At 41.3% G+C, this 5,623-nt stretch overlaps 1 long non-coding RNA gene across 1 annotated transcript; it reads left to right on the top strand.

Annotated features, from left to right (window-relative positions):
• The first annotated feature begins 1,476 nt into the window (after nucleotides 1–1,476).
• On the top strand, nucleotides 1,477–2,967 carry LOC123446472. Its single transcript, XR_006631373.1, has 3 exons — nucleotides 1,477–1,492; nucleotides 1,859–1,975; nucleotides 2,726–2,967. It is a non-coding gene; the product is annotated as an uncharacterized LOC123446472 (long non-coding RNA).
• The last annotated feature ends 2,656 nt before the right edge of the window (nucleotides 2,968–5,623 follow it).

Below are 5,623 nucleotides of genomic sequence, written 5' to 3'. Positions count from 1 at the left end.
TAATTTTTACAAGAACATTATTATAATGTAGTGCCTTTTATGTAGAAAAATGAAGCACTTATAGAAAGAATGGCTTTTGCCTCTCGGTGCGTGTGCTCTTGCTTGAATAGTAAACAAATAAGATATTAAATATTTCAAAAACTGAAAAAACAAATTGTAGATGTTCGTGCTGTGTCACAATCATCCTTGAAATTTTTCATGCGAAACGGAGAAACGGTGTTTCGTCGGTGAAAAAAGCAAACTTACGTTGGCATTTTTGTATAACATTTTGGTTTTTTTCGTAGGCCAAAATATTTAACCCTTTTCCCTAAAAATTTGTATGTAGTACTAGGACGTGAAAAAGAACACACTGAATTTCTGTTGGACTATTTTTATATTTCAAAAAAATATTTTTTGCATGCAGGAGCGCTCCCTCCTTGGAGGACCAACTGATTGCCGCACTTATAGTCAGGTACAATGATGGTTTCTTCTCTCGTTTAGCCACACGACCACCTACGCTAAAATCTTTTTGTTTGTTTTGAATATTATCAGTGATACTATATTCCACTTTATGTGATTGATATTTTTAATCTTGCCAACTTTTCTAAAAATGCCAAAATTTTAATTTAATAAAGTGTTTCAAACAACAACATTATATCAAAAGAATACTAAAAATATATATACAACTACACACAACCTTATGGACCAAAATTTTCTAAACACAAGATCTAGCCGCACTTGAGAAGCCCAGTAAGGCCAATAGATATAAAAACCCTTCGTCAAACAAAACCTAGTTCCCAGCCCCGCCGCCAGCCTCACCCACCATACCGACGCCCCTCCACCTCGCCCACCAGACCGACTCCCCTCCACGCCCACCAGATTGACGCCCCTCCGCGCTCCCTGGCCATCGTTCCTCGTTCTCTTCCGTTCGCCTCGGCTGGTCCCGACATCAGCGAGAAGGGCCGCAACATTGGCGGATCTGGCAACGGCGCCACAGTCGCTGCTCCTGTTCGATGCGGGAGGCATCGGCATCGGATTTTGCCCCTCCTCGCTTGTCACAGCTAGTCGCTGGCATCCCGCTTCACGGTCGAAATCCCCTGTCTTGTCCCCTCCGTGCCCATGACACACATCATCCTCCCCGCCTCCGCCATGATGACCACCGACTGCGTCGCCCCCGTTGCTGCGTTGAAGAGGGGCGCCTTCATCATCTTCCTCGCCGTTCGATCCATCATCCAGGCCCTCAGGTTTGTCTCGCCTGCCCTTGCAGGCGAGAGCGCGTTCTTTTTCTGCTCAGGAGATCTTAGATCACGTCATGATCTTTTATTTGTTTCAGTATCGTAGGAACCTGGGGTAGCCATCGTACATGGAGACAGTGGACTGGAGCAATTTGCAGGACCATGTGTGTAGTAACTGCAAGATCGGCCCTTAATGGTATTCCCCACGAGTTCTTCCTGGGCCTATTCTTCTTTCTGCATTTAGAAGTGATGGGCAGTTGTGGACGAATAATATTATGGTAATTTAGGGCATTTAGAAGTGATGGGCAGTTGTGGACGAATAATATTATGAAAATGCTTGGATTTAGTTTTTAGGTGACCATGTTAACTTTCGATAAATTTGGAGCTATAATTGAGTGTGTCTCCATGCCTTTGGGGAGTATGAAATCATATGGCTTCTATCATGTAGTGCATTTCTATATTATCTTGTGCAACATACCTGGCTACACAAGATCATAGTTAAACTCCTGTTATTAATTTTCTGTATCATTAGCATGTACGACAGCATATCAAATAGGAGTATATGTTAGCTTAAGTTGTAAATCATCTAGACTGTTGTACAAATAACATATCATTCTGACAAAATCTGGTATTCATAATTCCAGTTATGTCACCTGGTACGTAATACACGAGGTGCACACATGTTGGTCTAGACTGGAACCTGATAACAGTGGTGAGGAGAACAAGCACGCCGACGGTGTCTCCACCATACAGTCAAAATTGTATGTTCTGGCCTTGCCCCTACACCTACATTCAAGATTGCTTGTGGGTTGGTGAGTCCATTTGTCTCCCATGTTTTCTTCCTACTCTATGGTGCCCGTCGATTGTCCGTGGCTTTGTGATGAGTTTGTTTTGATGGTCTATAGACATGCCCTTGTGTTGTCCTAGAAATTATACATCGAAGGAAAGTAGCTAGACTAGTAATTGTAGTGTCTACGCACTGCCACCAGCAAACTGTTTATGTACCTAATGCTCTTTCTGGCCATATGTTTATAGTAGATGACTTTAACTAGTATGTAATGTTGTAGCATATGATTTGTTAAATATCTAAACAAATCATGCAATATATAACAAGCCATTGGTAGTGCGAAACTAATACGTTGTCATCTTTAAGCTCTTACATACGTAAATTACGACCATGTAGAGATGTCTAAATTCTTTGGCAACATATATCAACAAATGGATAGTGTTTAGGGGGTGAGCATTTAGAAATCTTATTTGTTGTTATTCTTCTTTGCTTCTAGTCTAGAATGAATGTCTTTTTCTCACTACTTTACCTTCTTCATAGAACTTATTTCTTGTAATTAAAAAGTAACATGTATATGAAGCATTCCCATTGCCATAGAACACATCACTTGCTATTTTGTTTTGTGGAGTTAGTCTATTTTTGATAAGCAATTGAATTCTTTTATTTCCATTCCCTTTTGTTCTATTGTCTTCTCAATTCTCATGTGTGATCCTTTCAACTCTAGGTTGATATGTTGATGGGAAGAAGTAGGAAACAGAAGACTATGAAGCCATCAATTATGCTTTGTAGATTCTTTCAGCTCCAGGTTGATATGTTGCATGGAGGAAATTGGAAACACAAGACTATGAAGCCATCAATTATGCTTTGTTTTCCTGACTACGTGTTTCTCTTACTCTTTGTGTATATCATGTTACTGTTTTAGTTTTGTTTGTTTAATGAAAATTAGAAAAGTATTTGAACTTTTTTGTTGTGCACTTGATCAGTGCAGATTTTTCTATGCACTTGTCCTGAAATGTGGCGTGTAGGCTATCAAATGTTTTTTATGTGATATTATTGAAATGAAAACCACGCTTGCCAAAGCCTCATACGAGATAAAACTATGTAACTTTGGTATATAAACGAGGATAATAACTAATTAGTAGAAAAAAATAATAGAATAATACAAGAAGGCCCATGGCCTGATAAATAACTGAACATCGGCCCAATACAACTTTGGCCCAGTAATTTCTACAAAAAAATACTGGGTTGAACTAATGGGCTTGACACATTTATCCTATGTGGTGTCCACGTCACCGGTTTGCCATGTCACACCAGCCGAGTCATTTCATGTCCTACGTGGATCAAATAAATTGCTAATGACCATAATTTTGGTCACTGCATGTTGCTGACCAATTTTAAAAGAAGGTCAAGTTTTTCTGTTCTTGACGGCCAACTGTTGACGTATTGAATTTGGTCAAAAAAAGGTCATAACTTAAAAGTAATGACCATTCTACGACCAAAATAGGGGGTCAAGAATCAATGTTTTTCTTGTAGTGGTTGCCCGGTCGGGAGCAAGAGGTAGGAATGACCTGGGAGCACTACTTGGGTGCCCCGGCCCCGCCGGAGGTGGAGATCAACGGTGTTTTGTGCCACACAAGGGCCGACATGGTGATCCGACAGTTCTGGGTAATTTCTCCGTTACACAATTATAAATCAACCATAGCTAGTTATTGTACTAATCGATGTTGTCTCGTTTGCTGACCTACTACAGGTGTGAGGAGAGATACGAGGAGGACGCGACAAAGGTTATCGAAACCGAATGTCACCGCCTACTTTAAAATTTTTGGCACGAGGCTTTTGTGGAGATTGTTCGAGACTACTATGCCTCGCGGCGTATTAGGAAGGACAAGGCGAAGTGCCGCGATCCTAAGATGGAGAAGGAGCATTACATGAAGGTAATTACATATTATTAAGGCCTTGTAGTTAGTTTCCTTGATTTAATTCTTACGCGTTGCGCTCAAATTTCTCTTTATTAACTTAGGTGCCCCTGAGATGGTGTGTGGATAAGATGGATTGTTGGGAGGCCTTGGTGGATCAGTGGGGCGCCGAAACGTGGGAGGCCAGCCAGAAAAACGCCAAGGAGAGGCATGGCAAAATGGTTGGTGTGCCACACCATCAAGGGAGCGTCAACTTAATCCAATTTGGCGAGAACTGGGTATGTGGTTTGCTTCATGCATCGTGCAATTCATTCTTAATGCTATCTTGAGCCCTTTACTAATACATTTTTCCTCTCTCTCTTTTAGGCGCGTCATAATAAGACGGAGATGCCACAGATGTATGACCTGTATTTGATGGTCCATACTGCCTTGTACAAGAAGGTCAAGGCATTCTCTGAGTCTGACCTCGAGCATCCAGAAAACTTCACGAACATATCCTCCCACCACAAGCTCGTGAGGTACAGAGATCACGGGAAGGCAAGGAGAGGGTAGGACTTTAACCCGAGCGAGGGGCCTATTGATCCAGAGCTGGTGATGATACCTGGCAACGGAAGGCCCCATGGCTCGATCGCATTGGAGACGGCCTTATACATTGTCCGAGCACTCTCCGGCAGATAAAGGCACACCATACGAACTCATGTCCTGAGATAACACCTCGTCCACGGCCAGTCGAGCTCGCCATCGAGGTTAGTTTAGTGGACTCAACTATCTTTCCACACTATATTGTGTGTGTGGACCAATATGATTACAATGCTAACAATGAGTTGTGTTGCAGCCTGCTATTCTGAAAGAGAGAGAGGCAATGCAGACGCTTTTGGCGGAGAAGAATAAGGAGATGAAGGAGCTGGACGAGAGGACGACTGCATTGATGGAGGTGGAGAGCGCACGAAATGATGCGTCTAACAGGGCCATGTACGAGCTCTTCGTGGTAAGTTTCTTCTTCATATTATTTCAAATCTTGCATTTTAATGTCCGTTTCATTAATAACTAAAAAGTTTGACTTGTCGAAACCAAATGTACAGTCTATGTGCGAGAAGACCGACGATGCCAGTCATTAAGCCAGAGTCACCGTGCTTCACCGACGTGATGACGATAATGGTATGTTATTTCTAGTGTTTTGCTTAATAACCGTAAAATGGTCCAATATGGTTTAATAAGTATAGTTAGCTCCAAAATGACATATTTAACCCAAGTTAGCTCCAAAACGACATATAGTTAGCTTGGTTTCCGCCTAAATGACATAATTAGCTTAGTTAGATCCAAAATGACCTATTTTTCCCAAGTTAGCTCCAATATGACCTATTCCCCCTAACTTAGCTATTAAATGGTCTATAATTAGCTTAGCTAGCTCCAAAATGGCTTAATAAGCATAGTTAGCTCTGAAATGACCTATTTTACCCAAGTTAACTCCGAAATGACCTATATTTAGCTTGGCTTCCACCTAAATGACATATTTAGCTTAGTTAGCTCCAAAATAGTCTATTTAATAAAAACTGACCTATACTTAGCTAGTTATCCTCGAAAATGACATAATTAGCTCCAAAAAGGCATACTTAGCTAATTTAGCTCGAAGAAGAGGACAAGAGGAGAAGAAAAGGAAAATGAAAAGAAGGAAGAAGAAGAAGTAGAGAAGGAGAAGGAGAAGG

The sequence above is a fragment of the Hordeum vulgare genome, chromosome 4H (assembly GCF_904849725.1).
Source record: "Hordeum vulgare subsp. vulgare chromosome 4H, MorexV3_pseudomolecules_assembly, whole genome shotgun sequence".
Lineage (NCBI taxonomy): Eukaryota > Viridiplantae > Streptophyta > Magnoliopsida > Poales > Poaceae > Hordeum > Hordeum vulgare.
The sequence above is the reverse complement of the archived record's forward strand: the minus strand, read 5'-3'. Positions and strand labels throughout refer to the sequence as shown.